At 30.5% G+C, this 15554-nt stretch overlaps 1 long non-coding RNA gene across 1 annotated transcript; it reads left to right on the top strand.

The window, feature by feature from the left end:
- Positions 1 to 7877: 7877 nt before the first annotated feature.
- Positions 7878 to 13554, top strand: LOC114194771. Its single transcript, XR_003606440.1, has 3 exons — positions 7878 to 9813; positions 10181 to 12931; positions 13194 to 13554. It is a non-coding gene; the product is annotated as an uncharacterized LOC114194771 (long non-coding RNA).
- The last annotated feature ends 2000 nt before the right edge of the window (positions 13555 to 15554 follow it).

The following is a 15554-nucleotide window of genomic DNA, read 5'->3' as shown; positions in this document are numbered from 1 at the left end:
CGTTTAGATATAAAAAAAAATGAAATATCAAAATCAAAACATGTTGACTTTATACTAATTGATAGTATATTCAAAATTTTCACATGTAACCAACCACATGCATACCACTTGAGTTTTTATAAAATTACCTTTCATAACTCTTTTTTTAAGACTTTGCTTACAATTTCTATATTTGAAACTAAGAAAGCTCTTTCAAGAAGAAAAAAAAAACATTAATAAAATACACATGATTCATATATCTTTCAATTATTTTTCCGTGTTTGTACACGTTTTCTAAATAAGAACTCGAACACAATAATTCCAACAAATATTGATGCAATAGATATTGATATTATAATAGAGAATTAAGTGTAGATTTAATTAATTCTGCTTGTAGGGTAAGAATTGTCCTACGTGAGAGTAAAATTATACAATATCATTTGTCTTATTGGTGTAGTTTTTTTATTTTTATTTTTGAAGTTTCTTTAGTCAAATTTTTCTATGGCAAATTTTTTAAAATAAAAAATATATAAAAGACAGTTTTCTTGTATTAATGAAAAAGTAATATAATGAAATTTAGAGGATGTGAGTAAGATATTCATTTTAAAATAATAAGAACATAAAGGTTAATAGTTAATGTTAATCAATTTATGAAATAATTTTTGTGGTGGATGATTTTGTGAAGGAGATAAAGAGAGCACAGTGGTTTAATATAGGATTATAAATTCCATAATTAAAAAGTGTAAGGCACAATTGTTTATGTTCATCTTATTTTAAAGGTTGTCCAATCTTTTGGGCCTAAAGGGGTTGGTCCAATCCAATTTCTGACCTAAGGTACCTAAACCTTAACTTGTGCTCACTTTTCGTAAAAACAGATTCCTCACATCCCTTAGAGCAACTACCGTCATCCTCTGTTAGGGTTTGGAATCGTCAAAGCCTAGCAAGCTCAGTCTCATTCTTCCATTCCGCGTAAGTCTCTCCCTACTTAAGCTCTATGTTCATTTCGTCTCTTCCTTATATTCTCAGTTAAAGCTTTCTAATGAGCTCGTTTTGAACTTGTCCCACTATTTTTCAGTTCGCGAAGCTGTTTCTTAAGCTATTGTCCTTCACTGTTCGAGTATCAAAGCCTTAGCTAACGTTTTCTAGGTACGGGGAAGTTAGAACTTACTATTTTATTTCGTGTTCTTGTATGCTTTGTCTTGTTTCGTGAGTTGAATGTTGGGTTGCCATTATAAACTGTGTGGGAGCTGTTAATGATGAAGGATCGTCTCGGATTTGGGAAGGAATTCATCTAGAATAAAAACTCGCCCAGGCTGCTTGAGTGAATGGTCACCAAGGCGACGAGCGCCAATTTTGAGCGAGATGGTCTCGCCTAAGCGAGCGGGCACGACAGTGCCACTGTTCCTGACTCGAGCCCTCGCCTAAGCGGAGGGTGCTCGTCTGAGCGAGAGAGACCTCTCACCTGAGCGAGGCTCTTCTGCCTGAGTGAAGGGCTGAGCGAGGAGTATGCATGTTGATGGATTTCTTTGCTCTTAGATGTTGAATGCTTGTATGAATTGTTTATGCCTTTCCAAGTATGAATTGAGTGGCTTTGCATGAATAAGATGGATGATGAATTGTGATTCATGGCTTTTAACATGATATGAGTATGCTTTTGATATGGGATGATTTATGGAATTAAAATGATGTGTTGGTATGGACTTGGCATGAGACAAGAGTGAAGGTTGGTTAATGAATATGACATGGTGTCGGTATAAAACACACTCCTACTTTCATGGTTTGAGATTTGTGAAAGAAAGAGATTGACATGGGATACAACGGAGGATGGAATTGCCAAGGTTGGCATGGGATATTTACATATGTGTGTTGAATAATTACTTGTTTTGATGATGATATGGTCTATGGTCAGTGCGTAATTCCTTGGGATCCCTAGGTGGGGTTTTCAGGGTCGTGCTTCAGTGGTCGGGATGTAATTCCATGGCCCCTGTTAGTGGGTGTCTATGGTGGTGCCCCATCTGTATAACTTGGTAAGGATTTAAGGTAAGGTTGCATCCTGACACTCTAAGAAGTTAGTTAGTCTCATCTGGAGCAAACTGACTCATGTGGTGAGAGTAGCAGGAGGTCTGAAATTCATTAAGGGCTAACCTTGTGGTGAGGGAAATTGATTCATCGTAACACTTGTAACACATAGCTCGAGGGTGAGCAACTCGAGGGTGAGCAGAACCACAAGTGCGAGCATCCGCTGAATCCGACCAGGTTATACGTATTCGGATGAATCGAGTCGAGTCGTGTCGTAGTGTATTGTCTGAGAAGTCATAACATGCTTGGTTGATAGGTGTATATGAGATTGTGAAAATATATCTGATTGTATGGATGAAATCTTTTGTGCTCTAGCTTACCCTACTTTTATTGTTTTGTTATGTGTTATGCTGTGTGGTACTCTCTTTTGCGATGATCATCAACTGGTTGATGTGAGCAGATGCGAGGAACACCCGTGGGCAACAGGGAGGTGATGGTGCCGTTGCATACTCCTCATAGACTGGACTTTAATTTCTTAATGGGCTTTCTTTAGGGCTATGACTCATGTATTGCTTTATGCTTTATTATTTTACCTCCATGTGTTAGACTTTTCATCTGGTTTTCAGTTGGCATCGTGGTGTGCCTAGCTTTGTAGGGGTTGTGTTAAGGATCTCAGGACTGCACTGTTATACTACTTGTGTGTAGCGTTTCTTTTAATTACGCTTATTAATTAAATGGGACGTTAAAAAAGGACTTGTTATAAACTATAGTTTAAAAGACATTGAAATAGAAGTTATAAATGAGTGCTAGTTGCATGGTTTAATGGAAAATTATCAACTTAGTATAGGTATTAGGTTTATTAATGTGTTAGAAATAATAATTAATAATATATATATATATATATATATATATATATATGTATATGTATATATACAAAAGGGATTCTTGTACTCTTCTACGGGTGAAAAAAATATTAGACATAGTACAATCAATTTTGTATAACGTGAATTAGGATTACCAATAAAATATTTATAAGTTTATCTTTATTCACCAACTTCATTTTCAATGTATTTGATTGACTCTTTCTATGCTCTATTAAAAACAATTATTTTAGTTTGTTATGTATATTTTTTATACTTGAATTTTCGTTGTGATTTTGTTTAGTCTGACACCCAATTTTAAAAAAATCATTAATGTTTGCTGTGATTTTGTAAAAGTAACTATTAATTTTTAAAAATTTAATAAATAATTAAATTGTAAAGGGTAAAGTTGAAATTATGAGATGTTGACACAAAAAAGAGAACCCATTTTATATGTAGTTATAGATTTTTGAAAATTAATTTCAGCTGTGCTTATCTAAAAATCAAGTACTTATACAAGTAAATTGACATATGCACTGTTATAAAATAGAAAAAAGTGCAATTGATTAACTTTAAATGTTTAAAATTTTTTAGATATTGAGAAATGCTAGAATAATAATGTTAAATATAAAGAATAATAATTCAATGAGTGTTAATATAAGCACTCATTGTAATAATAATAATAATATAAATGTAAATATAAATATGTAAATGTAAATTGATAAGTGTTTATATTATTTTGACATATGAATTTGCTACTTAAAATGCATAAATTTTTTGTAGTTTTTAGTAAATCAAATGCTTTTAGTTTGTAAATACAAAAAAAATGGTAATTATAATTAATTATTTGTGAATTTATGGTAAAAAATAAGCACTTGTATATGAATATAAGAATTGATGAAATGGATTGTGAATATTTGAAATGCGATCACTAGAAGAGCCGTTAAACTTTAGAGAAAACTCTCAAGAGAGGGAAAACTTAATCAAACTAAATCTGAAAAACTAGAGTGTCAAGATGAGAAGTTTATTCACAAAAAAATAAAATAAAAAATAAGGAAGGAAACCTCAGAGTTGAGCACCCGAAACTAGTGCTAAGTGCTAACGTGTTTCTCTATATATATAAAGCTCGTGTCTAGGCTTAAGCATTGAGCGAATGAGCAGTTTTAGGAGAGAATATTGAGTATGGACATAGTATCGGAAATTTGTGAGGCTAAAGAGATGTTGTTCATATTGTAAACATTGTACAATTAGTTGTTGATGGATTTCATTGCAACATAACACTTATCATGAGTAGTTGAACTTCCCTCAGATTGATTTAATGAAACAATATATTTCACATTACTCTCTTTTCATTTGTGCAATCATATTTAGATGTTTCTGTTTTCCGTTAATTTAGGAATTCAACAGCTGAACTAACTGATTCAAAACAAATAGTGTAAGTTACTAGGCATAAAATTGCATGTTGGCCCCACAAATTTGACTCATAATGTAGGTATTGAGCATACCTTATGCCAAGAAATTAGGTAATTTATTTAAGACTTAGATACATACTATAAGAGAAATTCTTGATTCTTGACCTTCCTGAACAAGGAAAGTAATATCAATAATTAAATGACAAAAAGGTTGATTCATCCTAACTTAAGTTACAATATAATCTTACCACGAGGAATCTTTGTAAGGTTATTTGGAACTTTGTTTTAATCTATCCAACATATTTGAACAATAAATTATATGTTATTTTATAAACTAAAAATGTTTTGTATCTGAAATAGTTTCTAAAATAAATAAAAAAAAAACTAAAATAATCCTTACCACAAATAAAAAGTATAGAATTGAGTCTTTAATTTAAAAATTATTACATCAATTGCCTTACAAATATATAATGTTTCTTTTTTTATTTCTTCTTACTTTTCACTTTTTTTTTCATAGTAAATAATAAAGTTACGTATAAATCTGATCAATCTGGAAAATGAAATAAGAAAGAATCATATAAATAAATTCTAAATAAGTAATGGATCAAATATTTCACAATTTTTTTTTGTTAAATTAGTCTTTTGGTCCCTCTTTTTGTCATGAAATTTCACTTTGGTCCTCAAATTTTTCGCTGTCTCAATTTGGTCTTCATTTTCTTAAAAATGACTCAACTTGGTTTCATTGTTAACTTTGACCAAACGGTGTTAAAGTCAACGTCACGTGTCAATTTCTGGGTTTTTTTTTAATATTTTTTATTTTTGACACGTGTCACTTCACATTTGTGTCACGTGTCAAAGTGACTCAATTTGGTCCCTATATTTGTTTTTAGTTTCAATTTAGTTTCAATCTTTGTAAAAATGAAACAATATTGTTTTTCCTTAAATTGATACTAAATTTACTTTTTTATAAATTTTATAGTGATATTCTTACTAAAATTAATGTTTTTATTAAATATTTCTATAAATATTTTAAATTAACTTTAAATTCTACACAAAACATTAGACTTTGATTTTGTTTTGAACTTGAAATTTAGTTCTTAAATTTATGTGTGACAAGTTATTTGATTTTTAATTTTTACTAAGTTTCTATAATATGATGCACCTGATGCCTTTACATATGATGACAAAATTGTTAACTTTTGAAATTAAGTTTGGGGTTTAACTTTGTTTAATAATAAAACTAAAAAAAAACTTATTTAAAAATATTTCTACAAATATTTAATAAAAATGTCAATTTTATTAAGAATATTACCATAAATTGTATACAAAGATTAAATTGAGTCTTAATCTAAGGAGGGCAATATTGCTTCATTTTTACAAAAATTAAGACTAAATTGAAACTAAAAACAAATATAAGGACCAAATTGAGTCACTTTGACACATGACACAAATGTGAAGTGACACGTGTCAAAAAAATAAAAAAATAAAAAAATAAAATTTAAAAAAACCAAAAATTGACACGTGACGTTGAATTAACACCGTCTAGTCAAAGTTAACGGTAAAGACCAAATTGAGTCATTTTTAAGAAAATGCTGACCAAATTAAGACCAAAAGAGTAACCAAACTGAAATTTCATGACAAATAGAATGACCAAAAGAGTAATTTAACATTTTTTTAAATAGATATTACATCACTTGCATTGAAACTAAAACAAATAATAAAGATAAATATTTACTCGCCGAAGATGATGATATTTTGAAAATTTTCGTTACAATATGTTTGTCAATTATTAAGAAAATGTAAATGATAGATAACACGATAAATCAAACTTGTAACAGAAGTTAATAAAATTTTTAATCTCGTGTTAAAAAAAAAAACAGATTAACTTAAAGGATGTCTGACTTTAAAGTTAAAAGAAAATTATTTTAAAAAATATATAAAAAAGAATAAAGTAAGTAGACATCATATTGTACGAGGACTAATAATTAAATTTATCCAAGGAAATAAATTCGGGAATACAGTGTACTTAATAAAATTAAACAACTTAAGTGTAAATAGTTGCACCAAATTAAATTAAGAATCTATGAGATCTATATAATATATTAATTATTTTGAAAATAAGTGAAAACTAGTATTTACAAAAATATATGATATTTTATGATATATGATTATATTTACCTGGATCAATAGACAATGTTAAATAATGTGGTCCAATTAATTTTATCTTCAAAAAGATTATAAAATATTCTAACATATATGTATCGATATTCACATATGAATGATAATTATAACAAATTTTGATAGTTTGATTATTTCTTAATATTTTTTTATATCAAATATTTGGTATATAGAATAAAGTGTCACATTATTATTATTATTGTTATTATTTAATCAAGGTAAGTTGTTATTTTATTGATATTAGTTAATATTACATTACATGTCTTACCACATTTATCACATGGATCTAAGATTCAAAATGTCCTATAAATATATCTAGTATTTCCAAGGAATACTCATCCTCTTGTGCTCATTTTCTTTTATTCTAAAAGATTTAAATTCTCTTGTTGACCTGGGTGAGTGTAATATTTTGCAGGTGGATCTTTTCTATCTACTTAACGTCAAAGAGTCTTTTGCAAGTGGATATTTTCGATCTACGTCTACGCTAGATATTTATCTTGTCTATACAAAGATCTACATTATCAATTCCGGTAAGTACAATGATAACAACAAAGTTCATGGTTAATAGTTATATGTTAATGTATACATGATATCTTCGTATCTGAAAAAATTATAAATATGTTACATGAAAAATACAATAATCTCATAATTTTTTTATTGAGTTGGGAGTCTTTTGACACTTTTTAAAATTACATTTAATAGCATCAAAATTACACATTTCTAAAATTATATTGTTTAAAAAGGAATTTAAACATATTTATTATTATTTACTTAGAATATTATTCTATATGAAAGTAAAAAAAATGTTCTACAACCGATTTTGTAAAGACCCCGTCCAAGGCCCAACAAACAGAATCGGCCCATAAACAATGTATCCGCGACCCAATTACAAATATCCAAAACCGACATATAAAAAACGTGTCAAGAATATCTACGTCATCGAGAACCTTCTTTTCTTTGTGACCGCAAATACCTTACCCAACCGAACCAAGAACCCGCCGATTCGGCATTTCTTTTAACGCAACGAACTCATCTAATCTGCACCATTGGATTAATCAGTTTCAAATAAATCACAGCCGTTGATCTTCTTCAGATTCTTCTATATAAAACGATCCCAACGCTTCGTTATCCCATTCCACTGCCCACGTGAGTGCCCTCGGCTTCTTCTGCGTGACTCATCAAACCCTCGTTTTCATCGCCTAAAGTCAAATTCTTCGTTCTGGTATGGCCGATCAAACCTTGTTCTGCTTTTTAGGGTTCGTTAAGTGCAGGTTCTGTCGCTTCAATTTCGACGGAGGCGAAGGAGATTAGTTTTACACAGGCAAGTAATCGCTTAATTCGACCCTTAATTTAATTAGGTACGGTAGATTAGGAGTACTTGTGCGAATTTTATGTAATTTTTAATCGGTTATGGTTTTGTGTTGTTAGGTTTCGGAGATGCCGGTGTTGATCGTGGCTATTCTGTGGTGGATGTTGATGGTCACTTTTCAAAAGACTCAACTGACTAATTATCGCGAGATTCATCGTGCAACGTTGGTTGTGTGCCTTCCGGATAATCGACAATCAATCCGCTCCTCCTGAATCGGTATTATGTCGAATTCGTGGCTGGTCAGGTATCGTGCGCGGAACCAACCTACGAGATCTCGGGATTTTCCATCCGATTCGCGATTACATGGATCTTCTACAACCACTAAGAGGTATATCAATAAAGGATCGAGTGGATTCGGAGTTTGAGATTTTTTGTAAAAGAATTGATTGCTCTGGCTTAAGGTATTTTGATTGGGCTGATTCTTGATGGGACTAATACCGGAACAGGTTGTATTGGTAAGATCGTTTAGGTATTTCATGTGGTTTTCGGATCTGGTTGATATACTTGGAGGTATGTTTGCGAGGGGTGTGTGTAAGTCATTGTTCTGATGTTAGCTCTTGTTAATGGACCTTTGCCATGTCAGGTGCGCTTGTATGGCAGGTCCGAAAAGCTTTAATAAAATGGTTATAATTTTTTTGTCTGGGGAAGGGAAGGTATCGGGGGTTTTATTTTAGTTTTTTCCCCGATTCTTTTCCCTCTCCCCGTGGTGTCGTGTTTTCCCCTTTCCCTTTCTCCCTTAATCTCTCTTCTCCGCCCTCTGAATTTTTATATATTCTGGTTCGCTTACCGCGTAACGGCTCAACAAAACGACAAAACGATTGGCTACTCGGCAAAGGTACATAACACTTTAATTTAGTTTAATTTCGTTGTTTATGAATTTACCCTTCAATTTTACAATATCCAATTAATAGGGTTGTTTCATTTAATCGTAATTAAAATTTAAGGCATGGCTACAATTTATGCATATTTCAACTATTTCTTGACAGTATGTTCTACAATTTCGCAAATAAATTATTTGTTTAAACATATATACTCTGCCATATTGTGATTTGTAATTTACATCAATGGAATTGATTTGAAGGGGGTTTGTAATAAATTAATGACTAATAAGAAATTGCTAAACTTTATAGAAGGAGATTTGGACAATATAACTTGCACCTTTCAGTTCTGTGGTTTTATAAACGTTAACTTGATTTATTAAAGGTAATTTATTAAACTGAGGCATAGCATGATTTTTAATATTTGTTCCAAATTTATATATTATTCAACAATTGAATCAAGGTGGCTTTGGATTTACATTAAAATGATCTGCAAATGTTTCTATTATTCTTTGTTGAGCGCTCATGCATATCAACAACTAGTTCAGCAATTGAATCAAAGTGCCTTTGGATTTACGGTATAATAATTTGCGAATGTTTATATTTTTTGTTGAGTGCACATGCACATCAACTACTTCATTCATATCAGATGCGGTGCTTAATCAATTGTTTCATTGTTTTTAGCACACACACACACAAATTTTTTTAACTTATCTCTTTATAAATAACAGTCAATATAGTAGAATCCTGCATGTATTATGATAGTCTCTTTGGTTAGGGTGATGGCTTACTGCAATAGTATAATGGAGCTATTATTGATAAACATTTGTACTTAGTTCTTTAAAGGATCATTGGGATTTTGATGTACTTTTATGTGTCAAAAGTCTGCCATGGTACCCGAGGCAGTGATTACAGATTGCTGTAAATAGCTGTACCTAGTATAGCTTTAAGGTTCCTTATGTCTGCAGTATTCTGGTTTGGATCAGCATCGATATTGGCCATTGTCGAGGACTGTGCCACTGGCCTTACATGTTCCTTTGGAGTCTAGATAGTATTTGAAAAGAAGTTTGAGATCATGCGGAGGATGAAAGTACGTGCTAGTCTGTTTTTGCGAAGCGGAGAAGGACCTTCAGACATGGAAGAAATGTGTGTTGATCTCGGACCATTACATGTTATGGGTATGGATATAGTTTTGTCCTTCCTGAATTCTCTTGTTGGAATTTCGAAGTAACTTGCATGCATACTTACAATTTGGTTTTGTTTATTGGATTGCATTGTATAAATGGTTAGTTTTAGGTCATGTGTCGATTTTTGTTTGGAATTTTCTGTTCTTCCTTAGCACACAGTTGTTTAAATTAAACATCAAATTATGACATTCTCTTGCATATTTGTAATTTTCTTGGAACTTCAGGTAGAATTTGTTGGGCACAATTAAACAATTAAGTATTTGATTAGTATCTCCACATGGCTTATGATTAACAATTGATGCTCTTATTGGTGATTGAATTTGCATTTGTTCTAACATGATTTGTGCTCTATTTGCAGGTTAGATAATAATCCTCATTCAATTGAAAATTTCGATCCACGTCGAGGCTATTTTATCAAGAGATTTGACTTTGGTGCTTCATCAAATGATGCTGGATCAACAACAAGCCACAGTGCATTATAATCAAACGATTGTTTTATGTCCGGTCACGTAACGTCGACGTTATCGGTCACGTCTTTTATATTTGACGACATCTTAGGGGATCTGTATGTTGTTGACGAAATCTGAAGTTGGTGGTTGTTCTCAACTTCTCATAGCCTTGGTCATTGTTATTGAAAAATTCGTCGTTGTTCTGTAGTCTTGGGAAAAATATTTGTCTCTGGTTTGTTCTCTACTCCATTCTTTAAAACTATGAACATGCTAAAACAGTTTTTTCCAGCTATTTTTGTAGATGTTTTCATGCAGAGATATTTTGGTGCATTTTGGCCGTTGCAGGCTAATTAGTGATTTCATCTATCATTATCCCGCTACTTATTGTTATTAGTTTTGGTTTTTTACTACCCTTGTTTCACAACATATTGGTTATCAGAATTCGGTTTCGTCGTTATATTTTGGGAATCAAATTTTGTGGGAACCTGTCGAACAGGATCCCAGGTCTAACCTGTTCCGCAGCCCACCACACCAAAACATGATGGGTGAACGCGAACAAAGGCCAATAGCCATAATAGCCTAACGGTTGACCGGTCACAAAGGACACTTGAGACAGAGCCCTCTTAACGAAGGGTACCTCAAATACATTCGTCCCTAATGTTGTGATGGATTATCAGGATGATCATCCTGGTTTGTAAGTTATTGGATCGAATATAGTTTCGATAAATACTAATTAATACTCAGGGAGGACCATATGCACAATGTTGTTTGTATTTTCTATAATCTGAAATTGAATATTCTTATAGCATACTCTTTAATGTTTCGTAGTCTTCTATACATACATAATTGCTGCATTTTAAATACGGTATTTTAGTAATTTACTGTATTTTTAATTTTGAACAATATTGAAATTGTTCATAGGTGTGTTCATTGGTCCTCATAATTTGGGGTTTTAATGTTTGTGTGCTCGACAAGTGTATAATTACTTTTAGAACAACCGTTTTATGGAAGTAGTTTGTTACTTATTTTGAGTAGTTTAACTACTGATTTTAACTTCTCATCCTGCTCCTTAATTTCTCCTAATTGCTTGTTTTTATTCATTTCGAAAATCTTTTTTCTTTATTTGTCTTTTGACAACTAAATACTTAATTTCATGAAGTATTGTACAATTTTTTGGCTTATAAACTTGGTATGCAACCTTGTGAACGATACAATGGATCCACTAGCTCGAATTGGAACGAGCGCCCAATTGCTGTTGCATATGGGGGAGGTTGGTGGTTCGAATCCACCTGGATCCGCCAACACACGTGACATTAAAATTTACTCGCGTTATTTTAGAACAATATAAATAGAGAAAAGTAGCTTATGAGTTTAATACATTCAATTGGGTTTAAGTCTCCAAGAAAACTGATGAAATCCATTTAGTTATTCATATTGCATCAGTTGAAAATCTGACTGGATAAGATATTGAGATATTCATCTTGAGAAAAATTTTGTATGTTTTGATTTATAATTATTTGTTTGGTCTGTTCTGTTAAATATTATTTCTTTTTGTGACAGCTTTGCACATCTTATTTCCTTTGAATTTTGATGAAATCCAGAGACTACTTGGCTGATAGGATGTCAATTTTTAACAGTTGAAGGGTTTGGCGACTGATGCGTGTGTGGAGATACACTGGCTGGTCCTCTCTACCTTGGAAAGTAATCAGGTTTAGATTTTTGTGGAATTAGATTTCTGAGCAATTATACTTCTGGAGTTGGCATTGATAAATGTTAGGTTCACTCGCTTCTTTAGTAATGTATATCATCTCAGACTCATTAAAAATTATGAGATTTATGTAGATTTTACGTTCTTTTGATAAGTTTCTTTATGATTTTGAATATCTAAAAACACCTAATGTCTACCCCTTTCTAGAGAGTAGTGGGACTTGAATACCAAAACATGTTGTGGAGTTGGGGATATAAGTTTGCTCATGCAACCAGTTGACAGTGGCTTGCGACCCCATTTAAAACTTGCATTTTAGTCGACTTCTGGTATCAGTCACATTTCCATTAGTTTAATCAAGACATCGTTGAAGAGAGTCCTCACGGTACATAGTTCTTAGGACATTGAGACTAAAAAACTAAAATAATAGGGATTCTATATTTCATAATTTTTTTAGATTGGATATCTATTTTTCCAATTCAGATTTTGTACCAATCGAAACACTTCATTTTTCTTTTGATCCCGTTCTACATCTCTGTAGATTATTTTAGACTGAATCAAATCCCCTTAGCTCCGAGGCAACGATAGCACGACACTGAGCTTCCACGTTTTCTTGTTATCGTTGTAAGTTTTTTTTATAAACTCTGTTTCTGTTCGGATACATAAATCGTTGTAAGTTTTTTTTATAAACTCTGTTTCTGTTCGGATACATAAATCTTCGTTTCCCGTGAAAAACCTTGCATGTTTTTGCTCATCTCTTAATTTTCAAGACTCATTCTGGACAAGTGGAAATTGTGATGGGTTTTTAGTTTTCAAGACCTGGAAGGAACAAAAGAAATTTTCTTTTTCAGACAATTCACTGCGGAAATTTCAGTAGCAGATTATGCTACAACATGTGAGGCTTGCATCAGATGACACCTGCAAACAAGAAGTTTCCTATATTTTCATCAAAAGGGTATGATTATGATTGCATGGACCAAATTCGCGTTTCTCTGTTACAAATTTTAGTTTTTTCATTACGGTATTTGGCTGCTCAAGATAAATTTCAATTTTAATTTGTATTCTACCCTGCATACTTTTGTACGTTTGTAGGCTTAGAAAATTTTGATACTTTTTATCTTAATTTCTGATTAAGTTTTTGGTATTCTGAGCCTATATCAATATGAGGGTATAGACTTGTGTGTTGATTTTCGTTATTGGATTGCCATTTTTCATAGGTGCTATGGAGCTTTCAGTAAAGTATTCAATTTTTCTTTCAAGTGACGCCTGAAGGTTTGTGTCAATTTTTTCTGTTTACGGTTTAATTTTCTTAAGAGGTGGAGGAACTCTTTGAAATAGAAGAATACGAGGCTGAATAGTTGTTACTGGTTTGAAAGCTACAAGTTTGAGTTGAAAAGTTGAAACTGATGACAGTTCCAAATGATAAACTATTAGAACAGGCTCAAGATGAAAGAGATTCATTGCAAGTGTTGTGATATTCTCATTGCAAGTTGTAAATTATATATATTTGAACTTGAAAAGATTGCAAAGTAAAGCAACTTCATGAAAGAGGATGTCTTTAGGGTATAAAATACTGTCACACTCTAATTTAGTTTTTAATAAATTTGTAATTTTTAAAGATAAATTAGTTTTTTTTTTATATATATATTTGGTACGTACTTTTAGAACTGGACACAATTTTTGTTTCATCTTCTAAATTTGATTGCACGTTTATGAGTGGATAGATTGTATTTTTAAAAATCCAATTCAAAATTTCAACTCAAGCTAAATAAGTGGGTTAAAATTAAATTTAAATTCGTATTTTCTTCTTGTAAAAATATAATTTAAATTTTATAGATCGAAAATGTGGAAAATTGGATTACATCTTAAAACTAACTCTATACTTTTTAAAGCAAAATAGTTTGAATGTTTATAAATTGGTTTACCAACAATTTAAAAATTAGTTCTGAATTCAAAATAAATTAAAATTAATACATGTTTCCAAAAAATACTTTAGAATGAAATTTGTTGAAATATTTGATATTTTATAGAATATACTATTAATTGACAGTTTAAAAAGAAACTAGTTCATTTTTAAATTTAGTATATGTTTTGTATAGATTTAGGTACAATGTTTGGTACATGTATTGGATCTGAGTCACATAATTTCTAAAGCAAAGCAAACAGTGCATTACTCAAACGTTTAATGTTGAAATTTGAGAATTTAAGATATATCAATTGCTATATTTTAGTACAAAAATATAAATCAATGTAAACATTATATATATATATATATATATATATATATATATATATATATATATATATATATATATATATTGATATTTCCTAAACAAGATAATTCAGTTAGGTCTATTCAAAAACTTTTGAACAGGTTTTCGTTTTTAGCAAAGAAAATGTAGTAAGCTTTATTAAGAGTTGAAAAAACGAACAAATGAAAAAAAAAAAATTCATATTTCCACATTAAATAAAAAAATGCAACACATAATATTATGTGAAATAAAAATTACACTATTGATATACATGTATAATTTTTTTTATTTTCTTTTGTCATTGTATTACTAATAATTGTAAAATTGAATTAAGAGAAGTATGCATAAAAGACGCATTTTATAGAGATGTTTCAAGCTAAATATCATAATATTTTTGAAAAAAGTGATTATATCATATCACACATTATTAGGTTAAATAAAATTTGGTATCCGCTAATATTTGTTATCTTATATTAAGATATTTTAGCTTTCCAACTATTTTTTTAAAAGCGGTATTAAATCAACTTCCAAATATTCAAATTTAAATATGTAAATTTGTATCTCAATCCAATTATTTAAATTTCTTTTAATGTAAATTCAAACTTACTTTCAATCTACATATCATTTGGGTTTATATGATTGATTTAGTAATAGAAAAGAAAATTCAATTTTAAGAAAAAAATTTGTATTCCTACCTCAAACATTTTTAATGCATTCTTCTTTTTTTTTTTAAATATGTTTTTGTCTTTCAAGTTTAAGTGAATTTTGAAATTAATTCTTTTTTGAAATTTTATACCAATTTAGTCATTTATCTTTAAAAATGTGTAGATTTAGTTCTTCTTACCTAATTTTGTTAAGTTTATTTGACATTTTAAACACGTTTTATGATAATATTTGAGTTAACATTAAAGCGAAAATGTGTTAAAAGATGTAAACAATTCAAATACTATCATAAAAGGTACTTTAAATGTCATATAAATTTAACACAATTTGGTTAAAAGGATTAAATTTGACTAAATTTACATATTTTTAAAAATAAAAGACTATATTGATCAAAAATTTAAAAAAAAGACTAATTCTAAATTTATTTAAACGTAGGGACCAAAATATATTTAACTTTTTGTAAGAATGGTGAGGAGTGAAGTTGGTCATTGATATGATGGTGCAGTTGGAAGATGAACTTTCCATGCCATTGTGTGTGAAAAACACAAATGTAAAACAAAAAGCAGTTGGAAAAGTTGGCTAGAAAGTAAGAAAAAAACCAAAAACAAAAGGTGTAGCAGTTAAAAATATTGACCATTTTAAAAACAAGTTTAGATTTTTATA

Source organism: Vigna unguiculata, chromosome 8 (assembly GCF_004118075.2).
Source record: "Vigna unguiculata cultivar IT97K-499-35 chromosome 8, ASM411807v1, whole genome shotgun sequence".
NCBI lineage: Eukaryota > Viridiplantae > Streptophyta > Magnoliopsida > Fabales > Fabaceae > Vigna > Vigna unguiculata.
The sequence above is the reverse complement of the archived record's forward strand: the minus strand, read 5'-3'. Positions and strand labels throughout refer to the sequence as shown.